Raw genomic sequence first — 27571 nt, forward strand, 5'->3', positions numbered from 1 at the left:
CCACTTCCCAAAAAAAGAAAAAAAAAAAACCCTTGACGAGGGGAATAAAAAAAATAATGCTTAAGCATCCATAGTTGTTCATATGGCTTTTTCCAGTGTAAACATGTTTCAAGAAAACAAATATGTAGTCAGAAACATTTTAACATTCCTCAAATTGACCATTGCACCAAAAAAGGGTGCTCAGCTCTGCAGTAAATAAAATCCTGCCTGAAGAAAGTAGACTTCTTAGATGCTTTTTAATTATGAGACTTCTGACTGAAGAAGATAATGGTGCTCCCCATAGGAAAACCAATTTGTTCCCCAGAATCAAGCAGTACCTCTCTTTGCTTTCTGCTTTTTCCCCAGTAACACCAGGACTCATCTTGAGTTTATCTGATCATAGACTGGAAATCCCCAGGGCAAAAAGACTCCATCTCAGCATTTCCATAAACACTGGGGCTGCACTCTTCCAAAACCGAGTGATTTCCACGAGGCAAAACGGCTATAACAAATTGCTTTACTATCAACAGAATAGGGTATAATGAAAAAAGTAACATCATCGTGTCCTAAAACCAGTCATATCGCCCAAGAAAGAAAACAGAGCTTATAGAAGCTTATTATTATAAAGCTTATTATTTCTGACCTAATATTATTCATCAATTTATCATTAAAGCTGTAATTTCCATGGGATATAATTTTCAAATAACCCCTTCTACTTAGCTGTACTTTTCTCACCACCATCTCAAATATGTGACCTGAGCATAAAACTTTGTAGCCCCCCTGAGTGAATTTCCCATTGATGCAACTACAGTGATTTCTAAGTCTGTGAGAACTGTTAGGAATCTGTAGCAAAATCCAATACCTGCATTATAATAATGCATTTACAAAAAAAGATTAAATTTATATCCATTGTTGACTGTACAAATTCCAAAACTTTCAAATGAAGAGCTGCTACAATCACAGAGACTGGATTATGGTCCACGACTTGTACGGATTCCTTCACCTGGTTAAGTCACTCACACACAAGTATGACAGACAATATTGTTCTAATGACTGGCAGTGAGACCAGAAGATAGTGTGCAGGGCAGCAAGAAGATTGGAGTGGGATGTGATAATGAAAAACATAATTCATTCTACCTGATGCATATACATTTTACAGATTTAAATCTGAAGGGAAACAACTTTTTGAACTTAATTGCTTGTTTGGGAGAGTTGAATGGAAACTCCTTGAACCCCATGTTTACAGGCTCAGTGCCACCTTAAAAAATTCCACACAAAACCCATTCTGAAACAACAGTTTCTCTACTGGAGAGCCACAAAGGTTGATGTGAAATCTACGAAATGGAAAATCAGATCCAAGCTTGTGGGCTCATGCATAAGCTTTGATCTTAATGAAAACGTGGATGGAACAGCAGCACCAGGGTTAAAGGTTACTCTCATCCCCCACCCCACCGACCCCCCAGCAATCAGATGCACTAGAGTTTGCATCCTTATCCTGTCCCTGGCTGTGTGACCTTGGGCAAGTTATCTAACCTTTCTAAGTCTTAGTCTCTTCATCTTCAACATGGAGATAACAGGTTTGTTATGAGGATGAAATGAGATATGCACCAATAGCGTGTAGCTCAGTACCTGGCACATATGAGCATTTAAGAAATGTGTTCTCATGATTAGATGTGGCACTCTGACTACTGTATATTTTAGAAGAAATTACAGTCGCACTGCCATATCCCAACATCTTGTGGTAACCATTTTCATTCTATACTTCTAGCTTTTACTATTTTTTTCACCACAGTATTTCAGGGGGAAAAAAAAGAAAGGTTATCAGTTACATACATCCCACTTTTTGAACTGTTTCTTGAAGCAAGGTGAAAAGCTGGGGAAATAGGTAACATATACACTGAAGAGAAATTTACTCTTTAGGATATGACGTTATATGTGTGTGGAATATAAACAAACCATGTAATTTCAGTCTATAACCTATGGGGCATCAAATCATAGGTTGGTTTTATTTTAAAAGAGACAAAAGCCAAGCAGTATTAAAGAATATGGGAGGAATCAATATGGGCCTATTGCTATCTCAGTGACTGAAACAGGGATTGGTGGGCTAGATTACGGGGGATTTCATGGGGTCTAACTTCCAACAGGTGGCAAGCTTTAGTCATCTTCAGATGCAAAACCTTAATGAGTTTGAGTATGCAAGTCTCAGGGATTCTGTTCAAGGCCTCCTCTCGGCAATCAAGGGAAACAATTTTCTGGTTTTAAGCCACCCTGGCAAGTTAGCAAGCAGGGAACTGTCCGCTGTAGCTTGCACCTGTCCCTAAGAGGGATTTTGGCCTGACGGTGAAAACCCACCATCCTTTCGTATCAGTCCATCCTGCCGCTGTGGCGCCTCCAGACAAATGGGGGAAGCCCACTAGGAAGTGGTCACGACCAACAAAGCTACAAATCCCCAGGGTGTGGGATTTCCACTTCAATACCACGCCTGAAAACCTAAAATAGGCACCCGCTTGTTATACTGCAATGGGATTCCCCCCAGCAGCAATCCCCAACCCCCAGCTTTCATGTTTTATTAATAAATGCAAGATGGCACACGGAGGCAAAGAATGGGAGGTAAGGCATCTGCAGCTGGACCCGAACCAGGGCAGTTTGCAAAAATAAATAAGAAGCATGTGACAAGAAGCAGATCCCCAGGCTGGAGCTGAAGCCCTAGGCTGCCCCAGGCACCCTCGCCTTGCTACAGCGACCAGAGGGGATGAAGGTCAGTGGTAAGATCCCAGCTTTCCCGGACACATACCCTGCAAACCCTGACCGGCCCCCGCCCCCGCCCCGGCCACAGGACCCGGGCAGAGTGGCAGGGGAAGCCCTGGCCACGGCCGGCTGCGGGGACACATACCTGCTGCCCGGGCTGTGGATTCGCTCGGCTCTGCAGCGGCGCCGGCCGCGGCTCGCGCTCCCGGGGCTCCCCTCTCCGCCCCCCCGCCCCCTCGCCCCCTCGCGGCCCGCCGCTGCCTCCGCTCCCTCCGCTCCTCCGCCCACCGCGCTCGGGGGCGCGCGCGCGGCCACGCGCCGGCAGCTCGTCCGGGCCCGCGCCTGCGCCCTCGCCTCCCGCCGTCGGCGCGCGCGCCCCGGAGGCTCCGGAGCGGCCGCGCGGCTGTCTAGGAAACGGCGGCCTCTGCGGGCCGGGCAGTCGGCGGGAATCGGGCAGGGGGCTGGGGGCTGGGGACTCGGCCGGCGCCAGGGCCTGAACGGAGCGCGCCGGTTTCGTGGCGTGGGTGAGGGGGTCGCGGGGCCGGGGGAGGGGGTTGCTGCGCGTGCGCTTGTGGAGAGAGGAGGGGGTCGCGGAGAAAAGGTCTGAGGTGGAGGCCGGCGGGGACGGGAAGCAACAAGTGCGGAGGCCGAGGGGGCCCCACCCGGGGAATTTCGTGCAGCCGAGAATAGAAACCTCCTCTGGCTTTGGTGCAGCGCTTTGCAGTTTCCAAAGCTCTTTGCTAGTCGTTGGTCACATCCACACATGGCACCCCGTGAGGGAGCAAACGGCGGGCATTCACTGCCCTCTGAGGTTTGAGGCATGGAGAGGAAAACACCTCTTTGTGGCCAAGATCGAACCAGAATCAGAGACCTTTGACCCTTAGGCTGCTGTCTGGGAGAAAATTACCTGTCAGGACCTTCATTTAATGGTTTTAGCTCAGGACCGTTATAGGACAGTGTTCTCAGCCTATTTTTTTCTTTCCATTATCGTTCTCTTAAGACTTTTTAACCGTTTTGTTCACCAATCCCTTCCTCCCCACCCGCCATGAAATTATAATACCGTTCATATCCTGAATAGCTGTTTATGTACCATACGTGTATCTGTGCTTTATACATGAAAAGAGTAAGATTTCGCCCCCTGGAGATAACGTCAACCCCGTGGAGAATGAATGCTTGCTTTAGGACCGTGGCTCTTGGTTTTAGCGGGTGGAGGCAAGTGGAGTAGGTGAGGGCTCTGGATGCACCCGTAATACTGTCTGTAGGTTAAAGTCCTCCCGTACAACTCTCTAATGTCTGCAGGTGCTGCTGTGAGCAGTGGAATACAATGACTTAAGCAGCTTCTGGATTCGGAATAGGTTTTGTTACTTGTCTCAGTTCAGGCTAAACTAGCCATTTTCGAATAGGGTCCTGACATTTTTGCTAAAATACTTGAAAAGATTGGAAACCCTCTTTTCTAGAACGCTAAGTTCCAGGATGGGCTCTAGCTCTGCAGACATCCTTGATTTCCCGTTCTCACACCTCTTCTAAAGTGGGTGTTTTGTTTTGTTTTGTTTGTTTGTTTTTGGTTAGGCCTATTTGGTCTCCCAGGAATGTCTTAGTCATTCTCACCTCTTCCTCCTCCCACCTCAGCTTTTCTAGCTAAAAGATGGAAATCAAAACCCAGGTCACAGAATTGCCACAGGGGCTTGGATCATACTTTTCTTAGACACAGGAATATCTAGGTAGGGAATGAGTATCGAATTTTGGCAAGCTGGGAAGTAAGTAAAATTCCTTCTTCAAGTCCTCCCTCATCTTTCAATGTTTCTTAACCCAACTGTAATGGAATTTCAGAGGAACACAAAGCCCTTGGAGGTGATATTTGTAGAAGCTACCTGGGTTGACGGAGAATTTTTTTTTTTTACATTTAATGTGGACTGGAAAAGAGAAAGTGGGGATGAGTCAAGAAAACTTGGGAGGATGGATGGGATTGCTGGGTGGGTGGGTATAGTTTTCTGACAGATGGTGACAACATTTCAACTACACTTTAAAAAGTGTAAAAAAAAAAGAAGCCTAGGCATAGCTTGTTAAAATTGTTTTCCACCCCATTCCCCCCCCACCCTCACACTTAGTAGAACTCTAAATACTTGATTAAAACCATTGAAAAGCATCCAGTTACAATGCTAGTTAAAAGAGTAGGACAAGTATTTTGAAACTTGCAGACAGAAAAATTGGAACACCACTTTGGTTTACCTGGAATCTTTGTAGTCTAATACCAGTTTTGGATTCAGGTGCAAGGCTACTTCAAGGGAACTTTTTTCCTGCAACAGCTGTCAATGAAGACCCTCTAGAGAGAGAAAACTGGAAATTACATGCTAACATATTTTACCTGTGTCTTTTAAGTGTGCTGCTTTGGGGTTTTTGTTTTTTTGTAATCTGAGTTCATGGAAAATGTAGGTACACCATTTTATGTGGTAGTGTGAAGTCAAAAAAATCCCCAAACATGTGTAATTTATCTGCTCTATGCTGCTCCCTGGTGGTGTTTTACTTCACATCACCTATCCAAACTAAAATCTTCCACTTCTTTAATTCTTTAGGATGTTGGAAACCTAAATCAGAGTTGTAGACAAGATAGTATTCTGCTTTCTCCAAACTTCTCCTGCTCTGTTTTCAAATACCCTAAGTCCTAATACCCAGAGGAGGATTAGCCCTTGAGACTGATCAATTTGGAGGAACTGTGAAGATCTCTGGCAGGCTTCTTTAGCTTATTCTTAAATGTGTCTGTAAGAATCTCTTGAGGAGACTTAATTAAAATCAGATACCGGAGCCTCACCTCAAACCCATTAAAATCTAATTTACAGGAGTGTGGCCTGTTATTTTTATTTTTAACTGTCCCAGGTGATTCTTATCAATGGGCGAGGTTGGGGAATCCTAGAGCTATAAACAGAACAGGTGTGGCTTTAGTAGACTGTAGGTGACTAGTGAGAGGGATTTTGTGGGTGAAAGAGCCCCACAGCATAATAGAAAATAGGACCTATACAGCAGGAGTAGAAGAAATTAACTGTAGTTTTAAGGTTTGTGTGTCACTCTCTTGCCAGATATATCTGCTTCTAATGTGGCTGTAATTGGCACGCTATCCCATACCAAAGCACCTTTTGAGGTAAGTCAGATTTTCTTTCAGTTAAAAAGACTGTCTTTTCAACAGTACCAGAATCACATAACCAGAAAATTTGTGCATGTATGCAGCTGCAAGATTATGAGAAGGCAGACTGGAGATTATGTTGATCCTGAATGAAAAAGATTGCTATTAGAGTTAAAATTTGTTCTCTTGAGGTAGCTGCTTGAAAAAGTAGAACATATGAATCTGATGCCACATGATTTGTGAAATTTTAAAATATCAAGAGATTTTAAGTTGTTAATGTTTATGTAAACGTTAATATTTTAAAACCTCTCCTGAATGTTGATTTGTGATGCACCCTCACTTATTTGGAACACACAGGGAGAAAGCCAATTTAAGTTAATGAAAAGCTTGAAAAATGGAATATATGTGACTCTGATAATTATTTAAAAATTTAAGTATACATAATAACTGCTAACAAAATAGCTTTAAAAAATTCTGCTGAGAGGGCTTTAATGAATAAATGTGATTGACTTGTAATTAGCAAAATTCATGTGCTTACATGCTATGTGGATAAAACAAAGCACAGTACCATGCACTGAATAGGTCCTCAATTAACATTCTGTTTAAAAACGTTTTCTCATAAGTAGCTTAAATACACTTAACTTAGCGAGCCCATCTTCAAGTATAGTACCTCAGTGGCAGATTTCACCTTGAGCGGGGGCATGCCAAGAGTGGGGGCAATGAGAGCATCACTTGGGATGTAGGCAACAAAAATTCTCATTGTCTGTAGGGAATTAAGCTATAATAAACCCACTAAAAGTCTGTCCAATTTTTATTACCAGCAATTTCTATGTACCAGAAATTCTAAACAATGTCAGTGATAAAATATTTCTCCCTGAAAACTTTCTTATGAATCTAGGTTCTAAACAATTACTGTAGTTACTGTTAAGTTTTAGTAATGTATATGTAAGCTTCAAATTAGCACATTTTAATTATTGATCCTTTAATAAATATCATAGTCTACATAGAATATGAACTTCCAGTTATACAGTTGGCCTTCAATAAATATAGACTCAGCTCTACGGATATTTTTCCAAATAAATTCATAAAAACTCAGGGTAATTCAAGGTTTCAGGTGCAGTTCATGTCTTCAGCCCCTTTGGTCCATATCTTTGCATTTATATAGTAGATTCTTAAGGAGTGATTGCATAGCGACTATAAGGATGAAGAAACAGACTTGATTACTTCAATGTTGTCATTCTGTATGACCACTTAGAGTTTTCATTTGCATGTAACATTTGAGGGAAACAAAGTGTAATATTTTTGGCTTGTAAGTACAAATTTAGTTAATATGTGAAATTATTCTTCTGAATAATTGAATTCAAAAAATCTTTTACTTTGAAATTTGTTCTTTTTAAATTATTAATGTTTACTTCAAAACTGAAGAAGGAATCAATAGGAGGTGCAATGTTATTACTTAGTACTTCCACAAAACAATATGTAGGTTTAAGTTTTTCCTTTTTTCAGAAACAATTCTGTTGCATTTTTCCTTTTTTGTACTATAATATTTATTTTATATTTGCATATAAGTGGAGTTGAGTAAAAGAATTTTCACTGTCTGTTTCTTTCCTGGCTATTATTATTTGTTTCATTTCATGTCATTAATAAAAATAATTTTATCACGTAGAGGAGGGTGTGTTAGAAAAAAAAAATGATCCCTTTGGGTGTCATATTCTGAGTATACCACTGGGCTCAAGTGATCACAAAATGAATGGTATTCAAATTACGTGAGCTTTATTATGTGTTTAATATCTGGAATTTTGCATGTACTTCATGAGGAAACCGTTTTTTTTTTTTTCTTGCGGTATGCGGGCCTCTCACTGTTGTGGCCTCTCCCGTTGCGGAGCACAGGCTCCGGACCCGCAGGCTCAGCAGCCGTGGCTCACAGGCCTAGCCGCTCTGCGGCATGTGGGATCTTCCCAGACCAAGGCACGAACCCGTGTTCCCTGCATCGGCAGGCGGACTCTCAACCACTGCGCCACCAGGGAAGCCCTAGGAAACCATTTTGGGGGCACTGTTTATATGCCAAAATGAAATATCAGTGATTGTATATGTATTTTAAAACATAAAAATGATCTAGTATTCCAATTCTAGTCCATTGCTAGGCTATTTTGTTTATTGATAGATTCCTAATGATTACTGATATTTGTTAAATACCTACAATGTGTCAGACATCATTCTGTGAGCTTTATTTGTATTAAGTTTTTCATAAGTCCTGTTGGGAAGGTATAGTTGTTATCTCATTTTACAGATGAGAAAACTGAGGCACAGTGGGATTAAGTAATTTGTTCAAGAACACCCAGATAATAAGTGGAGGAACTAAGATTCAAACCAGGACAGTCTGATTCAGAGACCTCAAGTTCGGGCTTCCCTGGTGGCACAGTGGTTGAGAGTCCGCCTGCCGATGCAGGGGACACGGGTTCGTGCCCCGGTCCGGGAAGATCCCACGTGCCGCGGAGCGGCTGGGCGCGTGAGCCATGGCCGCTGAGCCTGCGCGTCCGGAGCCTGTGCTCTGCAGCGGGAGAGGCCACCAACAATGAGAGGCCCGCGTACCACAAAAAAAAAAAAAAAATACACACACAAAGTTGTGCCTCAATAAGCTTGAGGAATTATTATGTAGTGGGAAAAGCATTCTGGATTCCAGGGTTTCACCCCCAATTCATTCTTTAACTTTGCAATTAAATGAATGTCTCTGATTTGGAGAGGATTGAATTTGGTACATCTTGAAATTCTCTAAATTTCTTTCTAACTCTAAATTTTTATGATTCTATGATTATTTTTATGTAAAGAAGAAAATTTGATTTTGCACTTATCTAACAGACTAAAAATGAAGCAGAAAAAATAAAACTAGCATGATTAAATTTGAAGGTAGATAAATTTTTGATATTTTGTAGTTGCAAAATTATGCTACTTTTTTTGAAAAAAATAAATTTATTTATTTTTGGCTGTGTTGGGTCTTTGTTTCTGTGTATGGGCTTTCTCTAGTTGCACTGAGCGGGGGCTACTCTTCATTGCAGTGAGTGGGCTTCTCATTGCAGTGGCTTCTCTTGTTGTGGAGCACGGGCTCTAGGTGCGTGGGCTTCAGTAGTTGTGGCACGCGGGCTCAGTAGTTGTCATGGGCACTAGAGCACAGGCTCAGTAGTTGTGGCGCACGGGCTTAGTTGCTCCACAGCACGTGGGTCTTCCCGGACCAGAGCTTGAACCTGTGTCCCCCTGCATTGGCAGGCGGATTCTTAACCAGTGTGCCACCAGGAAAGTCCTATGCTACTATTAAACCTTTCATGTTCATTATTCCTGTGACTACAGAAAGACCATAAACTTCTTTTTTTAAATTGAAATATAATTGCTTTACAATACTGTCTTAGTTTCGTGTGTACAGCACAGTGATTTTGGTTTGTTGCAAATTATATTTCATTATGGATTATTATAATATATTGGGTATAATTCCCTATGCTGTATAGTAAATCCTTATTGTATCCATTATAATTTATCCCTCACCCTCTCCCTCTCCCCTTTGGTAACCATAAGTTTGTTTTCTATGTCTGTGAGTCTGTTTCTGTTTTGTATACAGATTCATTTGTATTCGTTTTAGATTCCACATATAAGTGATAGGTAGTATTTGTCTTTCTCTGACTTATTTCATGAAGCATAGTATTCTCTAGGTCCATCTATGTTGCTGCAAATGGCAATATTCCATTCTTTCTAATGGCATTGTATATATACATATACACATATACATATATATATATATATATTCCACAATTTATTTATCCATTCATCTGTTGATGGACATTTAGGTTGCTTCCATGGCTTGGCTATTATCAGTAGTGCTACTGTGAACACTGAGGTGCATGTATCTTTTTGAATTAGAGTTTTCGTTTTTTTCCTGGATATATACCCAGGAGTGGAATTGCCAGATCATATGGTAGATCTGTTTTTAGTTTTTTTAAGGAACCTCCATACTGTTTTCCATAGTGGATGCACCAATTTATATTCCCACCAATGGTGTATGAGTGTTTCCTTTTCTCCACACCCTCTGTAGCATTTATTATTTGTAGACTTATTGATGATAGCCATACTACTAATGTGAGGTGATACCTCATTGTGGGTTTGATTTGCATTTCTCTAATAATTAGCGATGTTGAGCATCTTTGCGTGTGCCTATTGGCCATCTGTATGTCTTCTTTGGAAAAATGTCTGTTTAGGTCTTCTGCCCATTTTTTGATTGGGTTGTTTGTTTTTTTGATATTGACTTGTGTGAGCTGTTTGTATATTTTGAATATTAACCCCTTGTGGGTTGCATCATTTGCAAATATTTTCTCCCATTGCATAGGTTATCTTTTCATTATGTTGATGGTTTCCTTTGCTGTGTGAAATCTTTTAAGTTTGATTAGGTCCCATTTGTTTATTTTTGCTTTCATTTCTTTTGCCTTGGGAGACTGATCTACGATTTATGTCAAAGAATGTTTCACTTATGTTCCCTTCTAGGAATTTTATGATGTCATATCTTACATTTAGGTCTGTAAACCATTTTGAGTTTATTTTTGTATATGGTGTGAGAGAATGTTCTCATTTCATTGTTTTACATGTAGCTATCAAGCTTTCCCAACACCATTTGTTGAAGAGGCTGTCTTTTCTCCATTGTATATTCTTGCCTCTTTTGTTGTAGATTAATTGAACATAGGTAAGTGGGATTATTTCTGGACTCTCTATTCTGTTACATTGATCTTTGTGTCTGTTTTTGTGCCAATACCATGCAGTTTTGATAGCTGTAGTCTTGTAGTATAGTCTGAAGTTTGGGAGGGTTATACCTCCAGCTTTTGTTCTTTTTTTCCTCAGGATTGCTTTGGCAGTTCTGAATCTTTTGTGCTTCCATATAAATTTTAGGATTATTTGTTCTAGTTCTGTGAAAAATGTCATGGATATTTTGATAGACATTAAATCTGTAGATTGCTTTGGGAAGTATGGCCATTTTAACAGTATTCTTTCAATCGAAGAGCACAGGCTATCTTTCCATTTCTTTGAATCATCTTCAGCTTTCTTTATCAATGTTTTATAGTTTCAGCATATGGGTCTAGAAAGATCATAAGCTTCTGAGGGATTGATTATGCATCCAGATAATTGGCTTGATATAAAAATTTATATTATTCATATATGCCACTTTTATATACTTAAGGTGTTCCGAGCCTTGACCTTCTTCATGCCATATAAAGTAAAGCTATTTGGGAAAAGGAACTTTTAAAGTGGAAGATAGATCATATTGTATACCACTTTTTCCCTTTCTTTCTCATGAAGGTTACCACTTTATTGAAATGACAATCCTTATTAACTCTCTATCCATAATATTGTATGTAAAATTTTTTCTTGGTGGAGACATAACACAAAAAGTAACTTTCATAGAAAAAGAAATAAAATTCCTTGCCATGCCCCAAAAGTCTCTGTTTGAAAGGGTTTTTTTCCTCCCACACAATAATCTTCTAATAAAATTCTATTTCCCTATTAATCCAGCTTCTAGCCTAGTATTTAGAAGTATTAACAATAAATAGTTTTCCTGAGGCTTAAAAAAGGGGAAGCAGGAGAAATTAAAAATATTAAAATTTCTGTTACTTATTACGAAGTTCTTTGAGGGTATTACTAAGTAAAAGAAAAAGCCCATAAAATTTGTAAACAGATTCTACTTTACTTCCATGTGTTACTAAAATTGTTCTATAAAATATTTTCTGTTTTTATTTTTCCTTATGGTGGCCACAATTTCTATCAAAGCAGAAGAAAAAGAGGTGAACTATAAAGTGAGAGCCAGTTTCATCTCTACTCTGCAATCTAGGAGAAAAACTTTCACCCAAGGACAGATCAGGTAAGTAATTATTTGTTAATTCATTCTTTGTAATGTTTTGGGGCCATATGTGGAGCCATAATTTGTCAACTATAGCCATAGATCACTGTCTTAATTCAACTAAGAGAAAATAGTGGTAGACTCCACCATATGGAAAGTTCTTTAACTTTTAAATTACAGAAGCTTGGGTCTCCATTCTAAAGTTGGAAAGGTGTGTGTGTATAGAACCATGTTCAAGTATGTGTTAGCTATTCATAAAAACATATTAAAAACAACAAAGTTGTAAGCTGGTCTGGTCTTTGTAATTTAAAAATAATATGAATAGAATTAAAGAAGGTTAAGAAAGCCTTGGAGAACAAGAGTCTGGAAAATAGTTCAAGTTGTTGAGTTTAGAAGAGTGAAGGCTAAGGGATGATATTGCTTTTCAAGTAGTTGAGATGCTGACTTACTGAGGATGGTGCCTGTCCTTTTCCCATCTCTATAGAGGAAAAACAGAAGGAGAAATTTAGATAAGAAGAGTCAAAGCTTTTGAAATTCAGGATGTGTAAGATTAGAATGATTTACCTTGGGAAGTTGTAGAATCCTCTTTTTGGAAGGTCTTCTAAGTATCCTGATCATCTGCCAAGAATAGCTTATATATCCATCATAAGGCCTTCTAATTTTATGTTCCTATGGTTTATTTTGACAAACATATGGTGATTTATGTCTAAGGCAGTAGCTAACATGATATATTTCTAATGATAGAATATATGAACTAGTAGAACTTGACTTTAGGAGTATTATAGAAAATTATAAAGTTATTTTATGAGCACAGAAGTAGTCATGTGTTTTATTCGGTTTGTTCCATTGTTGACCATGTGATCACCATTAACATGTTTAATTTTTCTGGTTCATATAATGCTCTTCAAATACATACGTTACTGTCAACAGAAATTGAATCACCTCTATCAAGACTAGAGAGAAGGATGGGAGAATAAGTTTAAAGATGAGTGTGTTCAGATAGGATGTTGAGAACGGCATTCTGAAATGTGAGATAAGGTAGAGATTTCAAAGAGTGGAGAGTGGGCCACAGTGTGATGATCTGAAAATGGCATTTGGGAGCAAGGAAGAGGCTGTTCCTCACTTCTTCCCATCAATTCAGAGAAAGCAGAAAGTAAGGACTAGATAAGTTATATTGGAAAAGGTACCTTGTGATCTAAGGAGGACAGATTTTTGTTAAGAGTAAACTGCAGGGCTTCCCTGGTGGCGGAGTGGTTGAGAGTCCGCCTGCTGATGCAGGGGACACGGGTTCATGCCCCGGTCCGGGAAGATCCCACATGCCGCAGAGCGGCTGGGCCTGTGAGCCATGGCCACTGAGCCTGCGCGTCCGGAGCCTGTGCTCCGCAGCGGGAGAGGCCACAGCAGTGAGAGGCCCGCGTGCCGCAAAAAAAAAAAAAAAAAAAGAGTAAACTGTGGAGAGACTTGTCTGGTGGTGTAGTGGTTAAGACTCCACATTCCCAATGCAGGGGGCCCAGGTTCAATCCCTGGTCAGGGAACTAGATCCCACATGCACGCCGCAACTAAGAGTTTGCATGCCACAACTAAGGAGCCTGCGTGGTGCAGCTAAGAAGCCGGTGAGCCAAAACTCAAGGAACCCCCGAGCCACAGCTGAGGAGCATGCCTGCCACAACTAAGGAGCTGGTGAGATGCAACTAAGGAGCCCTTGAGCTGCAACTAAGGAAGCCAACGTGCAGCAACTAAGACCCGGTGCAACCAAATAAAATATTTTTTAAAAAGAGTAAACTGCAGAAAAGTGAAAAGTAAATTTGGATAAAAGAGTTTTTCCTCAAATAAATGGACCCTCTAGTAGATGGGGGATAGGGCAGAGGGCAAAGAATGACAGAAGTTGAAGAATTGGGTGTGGAATGAGCGTGGTTGGGGGAGTTTGAGAGTGAAGATGTGCCAGTCACATGCAAAAGGGAAAAGAGACTTGTGCTGATGGAGGCGAGTAAATAAAACAGAAGGGAAAGAAGTATTTGAGTAGGAGAGAAGAATAGACATAGGTTAAAGGAAAATCAGGGCCATTTAGGATAATATTTGTTAGCAAGGAAGTATTAAACTTGACCAGTTAGGGAGGGCGGGAGGGAGACACAAGAAGGAGGGGTTATGGGGATATATGTATACATATAGCTAATTCACTTTGTTAAACAGCAGAAACTAACACACCATTGTAAAGCAGTTATACTCCAATAAAGATGTTTTTAAAAAAAACTAAGGAAAGTGGGAAGGGATGGTAATTACTCCAGGTCTGGGAAGGGCACACACATGTGAAAAATAACCAGGCTGAGTGACCCCTTATTTCAAGAAAAGTTTTCTGGGGCAGTGTTCAGAGACTTAATTCTGTTTGGATATTGATTGTAGAGTTTCTAGGCCCCGAGGACATAGGAAACCTCTAGGAAGACCAGGATCAGCACTGAGGTCAGTGGGGTTGGGAAGTGCTATGATTTTTATCTCCTTCACATCTCTGTATAGAGCTGTAGCCTTTTGTAGGAGACATGCATAATTCAAGACTATTAACTGGGGGGTGGATTTTGAGTTATTTCATATTTTGCATATAAAGTGAATCTTTATTATCAAATCATTTTACATTTGCATAAAAAGCAACCATATACTATTAGATTTTCCAGTGAAGTATAATGATAGCTAACAACTGTTGAGTGCTTCTTCTGTTCTAAGCACCTTATATATATAAGTTCATTTTATTTTCAGACATCTCTTTGAAGTAGGCACTATTATTCTGTCCCCCACTACCTCAAACCTCACATATGGACGAGGAAAATTGGCACAAAGATTTTTGCCCGATTCTATAGTAGAATGTTCTAATGTGGAACTAGGATTTGCACTCTAGCCTTCTGGCTCCAGAGCCCATGCCCATAACCCCTACACTACATATCTTTTTATACATAAAAATTGTGATTTGAGGGTTGCTTGGAAACTATTTTACTTTGAATGGTTGGTGACTCGAGTATATTTATAGGTAGCACAATGTACATCAAAGAAAGTGGCTCTTGTGAGCTGCTACATGGAATGAAAATTGATTTATTGCTTCTGTAAATGTTTTAAAGAAGTTCATGCCAATACACTCAGTGATGTAAAGGGCTATTGCTTGGGGCAGACCAGCTGCTTTTATTCAAAAGACCTCATTGGGTGGTATAACCTTAGTGAGTTTACTAGGGTCTCTCAGTCTTGTGGTCTTAGAAACCTGATCTGGTCACTAAATGTCCCAGAGAGGATTAAATTAGACCTCATCAGCCTAACATGTAAAGCCAGAAAGCAAATTAATTTAAATATTGGGTTGGCCAAAAAATTTGTTTGGGTTTTTCGGTAACATCTTATGGAAAAACCCAAATGACCTTTTTGGCCAACCCAATACAATGAGATAAAATTGTTACAAAAACTGGTTGTACCAGTATGATCAGTGTATTTTCTTCCAGGTGGTGGATATAGATGGGAAACCAAATTATAAGAGGTTTCTTGGTGAACAACAGGCACCACGAATATTTCTGGTTTTGGTTTTTCACAGTATTTATCTGTTTTATACATTCCTCAAGGATTTCATCAATAATAGCTGCTATTGGCATGTACTGTCAGTCCTTAAATTATAAATAGCCTCCACCCCTGTGCCCTTCCACCAGGGGCTCTGCTGCCATAGAAACAGCTGTTGAATAAACATGGGTATTTTAGAGAATCTGTGGGTTCAGAATTGAAGGAAGGGAAGAGTCTGTGAAAAGCAGAGTTACTAAAGGGTGTTAATTTAAGGGATAGACTCCTAAGTAGGATGGGTATGCCTGAGTAGAGATCTCTTTAACTAAAGTGTATTTCTATAGCACTGCCTGAGGAGCTTCCCCCAACTTCTGTTATATTGCTTGAAGTTTCACCAAATAGAGATTGCTTTTCATTTTTCAAACACTCTCTTAAAACTGTAAATGTCTATGTGTGGAGATATTCTTAGTGACCTTCCTATACCCATTCCCTATTGCTTACCTTCATTTTCTTAGAGACAGCAATGTTCCCAGCTTCAAGCAAAAAATCCTGACTAGTTGAAGCCAGTCATGACAATCCCATTCTCCTTTGCCAGTGATCATGAAGGGAAGGCTCCCAAGTTCAGGGATGGCTTTTGCTTTCCTGATAAAGAGAACAGTGGTGGCTGGTACTCTCCTCTTTCCCCCTTTGTGCCTTAAATGCAGACCTGAAGCCTGGAGATTCAGCAGCCATCTTTGCAACTATGAGATGACAAGTATGAGAGAGAAAAGATGATTCTAACAAACTGAGAACCATGAAGGAGAAGGATTGAAAGAGTCTGGACATTGTTGAACAGCTCTTCCAATCTTGGACTGCCTACCTCCAGACTTATTATGGAGAAAAATAAGGAAAGTTGTAACCCTTGTTATACAGTAGCAAAGCATTTGATTAATCTGTACCTGCTGTTCTGTGGACGGCTGACTATGCAAACTGAGACTGTAGTGTTAGGAGAAATGAAAGGAAGACTTTGGAATATTGTGCCGTATTGGTGACTTCTTGTGGCTTTTCAGTAGGATCGTACAGAAGGGGGTGAACTCAAATTAGTGCTCCTCAGCATGAAAGCAGAGAGGGCAGAAGAATATAGCTTTGCTATAGAGGTATTCTGCCTTTAGCTTGTACTCTAAATTGACAAAAGAGCCCTGTAATTTGGAATTTTGTAGGGATTAAAGGTAGGACCTTCTTACCTAAGACTATTGTTAGAATTGCCTTGTCTGTTATGAGAGCTCAGAGGTCAGCAGCTGAGAGATTAAAATCTCCAGGCTTAAAGATTATTTCTAGAAATATTTTTTGCGTGTGGTTACTCACACAAAGGAATTGATCTGAAGCAGATAGACCAGAAGCTTGATATGTTTTTCAGGGAACCTGCAGTACAAAGCTGGTGATTAGTTGTGATTGTCTTTACCTTCCAAGCAATCCTCATCCTTTCCTCCCTAGGTCAAACCAGTATGAAGTAGGCTACAAAAGCTGTGGATCCCCTGGGAAAGACATCTGCTTCAAAACCTGCATTAGATATGGCTACAGAGAACAATGACAAAGCAGATCCTCCTGAGACTTAAAGTAGGCGCTGTCAGATTGACTGGCCAAGGGATTTACTTTATTGCCTGCCCAGGAATCTGTGATATCTGTCCAGAAAGATATGATATAGATTGTGGATTGTTGACTACTGTGTACTTCCTCTTATCTCCCTTTCTTAATGGAATTATTTTGGGGTCACTCTGTTCTTTCGTTTTCATCGTTGTATATATGTGAGGGGAGTGGTTTAGAGACAACTTCCCTTTTAGCCATACAAATGGTCAGATAAGAGTTGTCATATTTGGACTTGATAGAGCAGACAGAAAATCAGCCAAAGATCCTGCGTCATGCAGTAATTGGATGAGATAGTGGGCTTGTCTTCCTTGACGAGAGGATGAGTATGTTGTGTTTAACACATGTGTAAGAAGTATGTGTGTGCATATTGAGTTGAGGACTGGCAGACACTGTTGGCTGGCCAATCCATATCCGTTCCTTACCTCTACCATAAAAATTAGCAAAGTTAAATATTTGATTTTCCAGTCTTCTTTACTGCTGCAGTAGTCATGTAATATAATTCTAGCCCATAAACCTGCTAGGGGACTTCATTGAAAACTTTCCCTTTTTCTGATAAAAGGGTCCGACAGCGCTGGGGTTAACTTTTTTCTTGCTTTGACCTTAGATGTGATGCTTGGAGCTGCAGTGACCATCTTGAAAGCATAAGGCAACAAACACGAATATTAAAAGTAAATACGGGGCTTCCCTGGTGGCGCAGTGGTTGAGAGTCCGCCTGCCGATGCAGGGGACGCGGGTTCGTGCCCCGGTCTGGGAGGATCCCACATGCCGCGGACAGGCTGGGCCCGTGAGCCATGGCAGCTGGGCCTGCACATCCGGAGCCTGTGCTCCACAACGGGAGAGGCCACAACAATGAAGCCCGCATACCAAAAAAAAAAAAAAAAAAAAAGTAAATACACTCAGGATGGTGGAGCAAAAATATTGAAGATATGGATAGCACCATTGATTGGTAAACACCAACCTTAGCAATCACCAGTTCAAGATTTTTGTCTTGTGAGAGAAGTGAATCCATATTCGTTTATGCTGTTGTGAACTGAGTTCTCTGTTGCCTGCAATCCAAAGCATCCTAAACTGATGCAGTACAAATGTCTCTTTTCTATACTGCAACCTCAAGGGTAGTTTTTATCTGTTCGTTCATTTTTTTACATGAAGTCTTATTAGTAAATAGTTATATGAAGTGAGGAAAATATTTTTTTCCAATGGATAATGGATTTTTAATGGTATATTCACATAAAAGAACACTATACAGCAGTAAACAGTCTACAACTGCATATGACAATATGGATGAACCTCAGATATATAATGCTGAGTGAAAGAAACAGACATAGGACTTCCCTAAGAGTCCAGTGGTCAAGACTCTGTGCTTCAAATGCAGGGGGCATGGGTTTGATCCCTGGAGGAAAAAATTTTTTAAAAACTTTTACAGTAGCCTGATTCACATATAAATTGCATTATTGACGCGTTACTGTTGACAGACATCTCCTCCATATGTGACTTATCTTACATTTTTTACTTTTTGGAATAGAATATTGGCATGGCTCAGCATGCACATTTAATATAATTAGGGAGCACCTTTTGGAAATTGGTTTCTCCTGCTGAGGTATACAGCAAGAAAAGCTAAAAAGTTTTACAACCAAATAGTCTTCAGGAAGAAATTGCTGACTGGAGTAGAACAGGTTCAATGTAAGTTTTTTGTTTTGTTTTGTTTTGTTTTTGCGGTACACGGGCCTCTCACTGTTGTGGCCTCTCCCGTTGCGGAGCACAGGCTCCGGATGTGCAGGCTCAGCGGCCATGGCTCACGGGCCCAGCCGCTCCGCAGCATGTGGGATCTTCCCGGAATGGGGCACGAGCCCGTGTCCCCTGCATCGGCAGGCGGACTCTCAACCACTACGCCACCAGGGAAGCCCTCAATGTAAGTCTTGACTTTTGTATAGGATAATCTTTTATTTCTGCATCATGGACTACTAGTAAATGTTTACTACTTCCAAAATGATGTTTTACTTTAGAGCCTTTATATCAGAACATGTACTTTTTCTTCCAGTGTCCTTTTAAATGTTTTTGTTCATCATTTCAGAAAAATACTTTATTCCAGTTTTTGACTCAACCATATGAGGTTTGTGATTGTACTTTTCTATTTTTGCCTTTCTTAAAATTAATTACTGATAATAGCCATGTGTGCCAGATTTTCATATCAAAAGGAAATGCTTGAACACCAACCAAAGGTAAATATGGAATTAAGGAGAACAGACATATTTCTTTGGATGTATTTTATAGAAAAATTATATTTGGCTTCAAGAAAATCTAGCTTTTTAATTTGTGTTCACATATTGACAAAATGTGATCCAAATCATTTTTTTCACTTCCTAAAAAAGTATTTTAATCTGAAAGTTTCTTTTAAAATACATTAAATTCTAAAAACAAAAGCTTTTAAATTATTTTTAGAATAAGCTGGAAAGGCCTGACACTGAAGATCCTATTATTACCATATCTAAATATACATGAAGTGATTTTGGGGTACTGAGATATATTGATTTCCACTGTGATTTTCTTGCTTGCTGGTTTCATACATAATATTTTGCTTTCCTTTCCTGATGTACACTGAGTCAGTCCTGCCAAAAAACTACTAATATTGTAAGACTAGCAAGCTAACATCCAAGTGCGAAATTCTTAAATATATGATAAGGATATTTTTAACCAACTGATGAAAACTCTTTTTGATCTATTTCTAAGATTTGAACACTCTATAGAAAGAGTTTGAAACAGAGTGTAAAGCTTGGGGATTTTCTTGATTTAAATTACTCTTATTTTTAAGCATGTATTATTATTGGAGTGGTGGCTTTTATGACTACTGTATAAAGTCTGCTGGGTGATTCTCTACTTTTTAGGGTTAAGTTTGCTGGCTTAAATTGTATATGATGTACACGTGCCCATCTTCTTTCACTATGAGAGGCAGCATTGCTAGGTGGATACCTCCCTCTCTGGCCTCATCTTATGCCATTGTCTGTTCAAACTTCACAGGTCTTCTTTTAGTACAGGTACCCTAGTTATCTGACTATTATCTAAGTTCCCACAGTTATGAGATTCCAAAGGGAAGCCAAAGTTATAATAACATTCACTAATGAACAAACCACTTATAAAATTGGTTGTCCCTCATGGATGCATCCTTGTCTAGCTTAGAGGCATTGTTGGCCAGTCTTTTTATGATTGTTGAATACTCCTATAAAACACAAATACAATGCAAGTGATTTTAGGGAAAAATTGTGAATCTTGAAAAGATGTAGGAGAGATGATGAAAATGATGTTGGTGAACTCAAATCACAAATGAAACCAATGACAAATGAAGATTTGGCAGAGTTAGGCCACAACAATTGAAAAATAGAGAAATTGCAATGATGATGATGATGACTCTCATCTCTTAAAATATTTGGATATCAGGAATAAAGGAGGGCCTTGGGAAAATTGGCAACAATGTCAAATTTTTTACAGCCTTCTTTACAACTGTCCATATGGAAACTAGACATTACATGAAATCTGTTTATATATAACACAATTTTGTCAGAAAAATTATGCCCAAATCCCCACTTGATTTGTTCCTTCTAAGAATTAGCACACACTGGTATCGTTTATATGTGGAATCTTAAAAAATGGTACAAATGAACCTATTTATAAAACATAAATAGAGTCACAGATGTAGAAAACAAACTTATGGCTACCAAGGGGAAAGGGGGGATGGGAGGGATAAACTGGGGAATTGGGATTGACATATAAACACTACTATATATAAAATAGCTAATAAGAACCTACAGTATAGCACAGGGAACTCTACTCAATACTTTGTAATGACCTATATGGGAATAAAATCTAAAAAAAAGTGGATATATGTATATGTATAACTGATTCACTTTGCTGTACAGCAGAAACTAGCACAACATTGGAAATCAACTATAGTCCAATAAAAATTAATTATGAAAAAAGAATTAGCACATAATTGCAATTATAACCCAAATTTGTTAAATAAAAGGTGAAATAAACATCAAAATTCTTACCACTATTTTTTTTAATTTAATTTAATTTTTATTTATTTATTTTTGGTTGCATTGGGTCTTTGTTGCTGTGCGCTTGTTCTCCCCAGCTGCGGCGAGCAGGGGCCATTCCCTGCCGCTGTGCGCGGGCCTCTCATTGCAGTGGCCTCTCCCGTCGCGTAGCACCAGCTCCAGGCATGCGGGCTTCAGCACCTGTGGCATGCGGGCTCAGTAGTTGTGGCTCACGGGCTCCAGAGCACGGGCTCAGCAGTTGTGGCACACGAGCTCAGTTGCTCCACACCAGCTCAGTTGCTCTGTGGCATGTGGGATCCTCCTGGACCAGGGATCGAACCTGTATCCCTTGCATTGGCAGGCGGATTCTTAACCATTGCGCCACCAGGGAAGTTTCTTACCCCTCTTTTTATACGGAATTTTCATCTCTTTTAAGTGGACTAACTTTTCTTTTTTTTTTTTTTTTTTGGCTGTGCCATGAGGTGTTCAGGATCTTAGTTCCCCAGCCAGGAATTGAATTCGTGCCCCCTGCATTGGGAGCATGGAGTCTTAACCACTGGACCACCAGGGAAGTCCCTAAGTGGACTAACTTTAAGTGGCTTTTTTTTTTTTTTTTTATGTAATACGCGGGGGGGCCTCTCACTGTTGTGGCCCCTCCCATTGCGGAGCACAGGCTCCGGACGCGCAGGCTCAGCGGCCATGGCTCATGGGCCCAGCCACTCCGCGGCATGTGGTATCTTCCGGGACCGGGGCACAAACCTGTGTCCCCTGCATCGGCAGGCGGACTCTCAACCACTGCGCCACCAGGGAAGCCCTAAATGGCTTTTTTTAAATAAAGCAATCATCTTCAGAGAAAGAGGATCTCAGATACATTCTGTACCTGGGATTTAAAAGAATTTTATATATCCTATATCTTGGATTTTGAGAATGTATTTACATATTCCATTTATAAGTAAATTCATAAGACTAAGTATGCATAGTTTATTTACCATGGCAAATGTTTTAAAATTCTGCCACTTACAAGCTGTACCTTGGGAAAAGCCACTTCACTTCTCTTAGCATCAGTTTCCTTTGTAAAAAGAAGATAATCCCTACATTGTAAAACTATTGTTAAGGCCTATATAATGTATATGAAGCTTTTATTATTTTGTCTGGCATACTGTGAGTGCACAGTAAATGGTAGCCGTTATTATTAACTCACATGGATATTAATGTCAGTCACATGTGAACATTTTTTTGACTTTGATTTTTTTATCCACAGTTCTTGTTTTTAAAATACTGAGAGGGCATAGAGCAATTCTGTGAAGCCAAAATATCATAGATCTAATTTAGGTTCTTTTTTTTTTTAACATCTTTATTGGAGTATAATTGCTTTACAATGGTGTGTTAGTTTCTGCTTTATAACAAAGTGAATCAGCTATACATATACATATATCCCCATATCTCTTCCCTCTTACGTCTCCCTCCCTCCCACCCTCCCTATCCCCCACTCTAGGTGGTCACAAAGCACCGAGCTAATCTCCCTGTGCTATGTGACTGCCTCCCACTAGCTATCTATTTTACATTTGGTAGTGTACACATGTCCATGCCACTCTCACTTCGTCCCAGCTTACCCTTCCCCCTCCCCATGTCCTCAAGTCCATTCTCTAGGAAGTCTGCATCTTTATTCCCATCTTGCCCCTAGGTTCTTCATGATCTTTTTTTTTTTTTAGATTCCATCTATATTAGGTCCATTCTTTTTTTTTTTTTTTTTTTCCCGGTACTCGGGCCTCTCACTGTTGTGGCCCCTCCCATAGCGGAGCACAGGCTCCGGACACGCAGGCTCAGCGGCCATGGCTCATGGGCCCAGCCGCTCCGCGGCATGTGGGATCTTCCCAGACCGGGGCACGAACCCATGCCCCCTGCATCGGCAGGCGGACTCTCAACCATTGCGCCACCAGGGAAGTCCTAGGTTCATTCTTGAATAATCAGTTGTATTATCTGAATCTGATTCACATTTGGGGGCTAACAAAGATTTTCTTCTTGACCAGTCCCAATCTCTAGCCAGGGTCCTCTAAACCCTCTTCTCGACTAGGCCTCATCCTTGAACAGAACAGTAACATACCTTCTAACAGCTGAAGGCCACATCCCTAGAATTACACTTCCCCCCCACCCCCAAAGTGCCTGCCTCAGGAAACTCAAGGCTGCCAAAAGAATTTACCCAAAGATAGGGTTCCTATCTCCCACCCTCTATGGGAGTGTAGGAACCTACCTTAGATAACTGCCAGTTAACAAACCCAGATGGGACGCACATGGAAAAACCTCCCCATCTTCTTGCTTTTTGTAATTTTTTAATTCCTCAACTCTAGTAAGCCCCCACTCCCCTTCCCTCCCTATTCCCTCATTCTCCCTTTAAAACACCCAGTCAACTTTGTCCAAATCAAAGTTGAATTCAGCTCATGTTACCTTTTCATTTTGTTGATGATTTCTTTGCTGTACAGAAGTTTTTTAGTTTGATACAGTCCTACTTGTTTTGGCTCTTGTTGACTTTGTTTTTGGAATCAGATCCAAAAAATCATTGCCAAGACCACATCAAGGTACTAACTGCCTAAGTTTTCTTCTAGTTTTATGGTTTCAGGTATTACATTCAAGTCTTTAATCAATTTTGAGTTAATTTTTGTGTATGCTATAAGATAGTAGTCATTTCATTCTTTTGCATGAGACTATCCAGTTTTCCCAATACCATTTAGTGAAGAGACTGTCCTTTCCCATTGTATATTTTTGCCTTCTTTGTCATAGATTAATTTACCATATAGGCATGGGTTTATTTCTTGGCTCTCTATTATGTTCCATTGATGTATATGTCTGTTTTTATGCCAATACAATACAGTTTTGATTACTATAGCATTGTAATATAATTTGAAATTGGGGAATGTGATGCCTCCAGCTTTGTACTTTCTCACCATTGCTTTGGCTATTCAGTCTTTTGTAGTTCCATACAGATTTTAGGGTGATTGGTTCTATTTCTGTGAAAATTGCCATTGGAGTTTTGATAGGGCTTGTCATATATAGCCTTTATTATGCTGAGAAACGTTTCATCTACATCCACTTTGTTGAGAGTTTTTATCATAAATAGATATTGAATTTACTACTGTGTTCTTAGTTTCTTTACCATAGTGTTCTTCATTTCTTCTTGTGGAATCAGGCTTCAGTCTGGGATCATTTACCTTTAGCCTGAATAAATTTCTTTGTTGTTTTTTTGTAGAGTAGGTCTATTAGCCACAGATACTCTCAGCTTTCATTTTAAAGTGTCTCTATTTTGTGTCATTCCTTGAAGAATATTTTTCTTAGGTACAGAATTCTAGGATAGAAGAATTTTTGTTTTTTCTTCAGCACTTGAAAGAGGTCCTTATTCTTCTTTTCTGACTTATTTTGTGATGAGAAATTAGCCATTGGTTTTTTTTAAAGAACATCACCCTGTTTCCTGTACCCCCCCCCCAGCTCCTGGCAACCATTGTTTCACTTCCTGCCTCCATGAGTTTGACTTTTCCAGATTCCACATACAAGTAAGATGATGCAGTACTTGTCTTTGTGTGTCTGGCTCAGTCTACCCAGTGCTATGTCCTCCAAGTTCATCCACGTTATCACAAATGACAGGATCTCCTTCTTCCCTAAAGCTTAATAACGTTCCATTGTTATACACCACACCAGCTCCAACCATACATTTGTTGATGGACACCTAGATTGATTCCATATCTTGGGTATCATGAATAACACTGCAGTAAATGTGGGAGTGCAGATATCTCCTCAAGATTTGATATCATTTCCTTTGGATGCATATCTAGATGGGGGACCACTGGATCACATAGCAGTTCCAATTCCAGTCTTCTGAGGAACCACCATACTGTTTTCCATTACGGCTGTTCCAGTCTACATTTTTTTTTTTTTTTTTTTTTTTTTTGCGGTACGCGGGCCTCTCACTGCTGTGGCCTCTCGCGTTGCGGAGCACAGGCTCCGGACGCGCAGGCTCAGCGGCCATGGCTCACGGACCCAGCCGCTCCGCGGCATGTGGGATCTTCCCGGACCGGAGCACGAACCCGTGTCCCCTGCATCGGCAGGCGGACTCTCAACCACTGCGCCACCAGGGAAGCCCCGAGTCTACATTCTTATCAACAGTACGCAAAGGCTCCTCTCCACATCCTCACCAACAATTGTTATTTTTTGTCTTTTTGATAATAGTAATTCCAACATGTGTGAGGTGATATCTTACTGTGGTTTCAGTCTGCACCTCCCTACTGATGACTGATGTTGAGCATCATCCCGTATATTCATTGGCCATTTGTATGTCTTCCTTTGAGATATGTCTATTCAGGTCCTTTGCCCATTTTTAAAATCGGGTCCTTTATTTACAAAATAAGTTATCACTCAGAACCTTAATCCATTGGCTGTGTTAACAGGTTTAAGACATTTCAATTTACTAAAGATAAATAATTCAGTCTTTAAATAATGAACTATAAGGTGTTTGGAAAAAAACCAAAAAAAAAAAAAAAGATCAGGTCATCTATCTTCTTGCTATGGAGTTGTTTGAGTCTCTCATATATTCTGAATATATTCTGAACTCCTTACCAAATGTATGATTTGCAGACATTCTCTCCTGTGCCATAGGCTGCCTCTTTACTCCGCTGAGTGTCTGCTTTGCCATGCAGAAGATTTTAGTTTGATGAGTCTCATCTGCTTATCTTTGCTTTTGTTGCCTGTGCTCCTGGGGGTCATATTCAGAACGTCCCAGACCAATGCCATGAAGCTTTCTTCCTATGCTTTCCTCTAGTAGTTCTACAGTTTTAGGTCCTATGTTTAGGTCTGTAATCCATCCTGAGTTGACATTTGTATGTGGTGTGAAACAACGTTCCAACCCCACTCTTCTGCACACAGACATTCAGCCTTCCCAACACCATTTATTGAAAAGACCATCTCATCTCTGTTGTGCACCCCTGTCAAAGATCAATTTACTGTAAATGTGAGAATTTATTTCTGGGCTTTGTATCCTATTCCATTGATCTCTATGTCTGTCCTATGCCAGTACTATGCTGCCTTGATTACCATAGCTTTATAGTATATTTTGAAATCAGACAGTGTAATGCTTCCAGCTTTGTTCTTTCTCAAGATTGCTTTGGCTATTCAGGGTTTTTTTGTGGTTCCATAGGAACTTTAGGATTTTTTTTTTCTATTTTTTGTGGAAAATGCCATGGAATTTTGATAGAGATTGTTTTGAATCGTATATCTTTTTTGGGTCATATGGGGATATTCTTGCAATCCATGAAGATGGAACATCCTTCCAATTATTTGTGTCATCTTCAGTTTCTTTCATTAGTGTTTTATGACTTTCACTGTACATTCACCTCCTTGGTTAAATTTGTTCCTAAGTATTTATTTTTTGTAAATGGGATTGTTTTCTTAATTCCTCTTTAGATAGTTCGTTGTTAGTGTATAGAAATGCAACTGTTTTTTGTATATTGATTTTGTATCTTGCAGCTTTATTGAATTCATTGATTAGTTCTATAGTTTTATTTTATGTTTTTTTTTTTTTTTCTTTTTTTGTGGTACATGGGTCTCTCACTGCTGTGGCCTCTCGCATCACGGAGCACAGGCTCCGGACACCCAGGCTCAGCGGCCATGGCTCATGGGCCCAGCCGCTCCACAGCATGTGGGATCTTCCTGGACCGGGGCACGAACCCGTGTCCCCTGCCTCGGCAGGCGTCGGACTCTCAACCACTGTGCCACCAGGGAAGCCCTATAGTTTTTTTGGTGGCATCTTCAGGGTGTTCTATATGTGATATCATATATCTTCAAACAGAGAATTTTGTTCCTTCCTGATTTGGATGCCTTTTATATCTTTTTCTTGCCTAATTGCTCAGACTAGGGCTTTCACTACTGTGTTGTCTTGTTCCTGATCTTAGAGAAAAAGCTTTCAGCTTTTCACTGTTGGATATGGTGTTAGCTGTGACTTTGTCACATAAGGCCTTTATTATGTTGAGGTACATTCCATCTATACCTAATTTGTTGAGAGTTTTTAATCATGAAAGGATCTTGAATTTTGTCAAATGCTTTTTCTGTAACTATTGAAATGATGGTAAGATTTTAATCCATCCTTTTGAAACTGCCCTCCTTCTCGGGTGGGACTCAAACCCACCCACACCTCAGAGTGGGGCTTGAACACACAATCCCTGGCTTAGGAGGGGACTTGAACCCATTGTCTTTTGATTAGAACTGCTCACTTGGTGTCAATACTTACTGAAACTCAGGTTCTTTTGTCTCATTACAGAAACAATTCAGCGTGAGGCAAAGAGTGAGTTTACTAGCATAGGACACTGGTGAGAGATACAAGGAGGCCGGCAAGGGAGCAAAGCCCCAAGAACAAAGAGGGATACCTTTTTATAATCAAAGAAAAAGTGGGGAGGGGAGAAGACCACCTACTTCCTCATTCTTTGGCAGACATCAAGACTTACATCATTAGTTCCTCCTTCGGCCCTACATGGTTTAACCGGGACTGTCATGGTGCTATTTAAATCATATGTATATTAGCAAAAGGGTGGCGACATATACTAAAATATGGTAATTCATGTTAGGTTTCAGTATAATGTCCCCTTTCACCTAGTTTCTTTCCCCTGTCAACTATATTTCTGTCTTGGCTACATG

The 27571-nt window shown here is 40.1% G+C and overlaps 2 protein-coding genes across 8 annotated transcripts in view; one reads left to right on the forward strand and one right to left on the reverse strand.

Annotated features, from left to right (window-relative positions):
- TMEM266 (transmembrane protein 266) overlaps nucleotides 1–2957 on the reverse strand; it is a 145225-nt gene extending 142268 nt beyond the window's left edge. The window contains exon 1 of one of the 2 annotated variants that reach the window (XM_059058154.2): nucleotides 2873–2957. The gene's annotated coding sequence lies outside the window, so the exon portion shown is untranslated. The remainder of the gene's footprint in view (nucleotides 1–2872) is intronic. The other variant, XM_067029417.1, reaches the window with a different exon arrangement.
- Nucleotides 2607–27571, forward strand: part of NRG4 (neuregulin 4) — a 137108-nt gene continuing 112143 nt past the window's right edge. For 3 of the 6 annotated variants that reach the window (XM_067029422.1, XM_067029421.1, XM_067029420.1), the window contains exons 1-3: nucleotides 3152–3251; nucleotides 5802–5863; nucleotides 11651–11738. The gene's annotated coding sequence lies outside the window, so the exon portion shown is untranslated. Of the gene's footprint in view, nucleotides 2738–3060; nucleotides 3252–5801; nucleotides 5864–11647; nucleotides 11739–27571 lie in introns of those variants that run through there. The other 3 variants (XM_067029423.1, XM_067029418.1, XM_067029419.1) reach the window with 3 other exon arrangements.

The sequence above is a fragment of the Kogia breviceps genome, chromosome 3 (genome assembly GCF_026419965.1).
Source record: "Kogia breviceps isolate mKogBre1 chromosome 3, mKogBre1 haplotype 1, whole genome shotgun sequence".
Lineage (NCBI taxonomy): Eukaryota > Metazoa > Chordata > Mammalia > Artiodactyla > Physeteridae > Kogia > Kogia breviceps.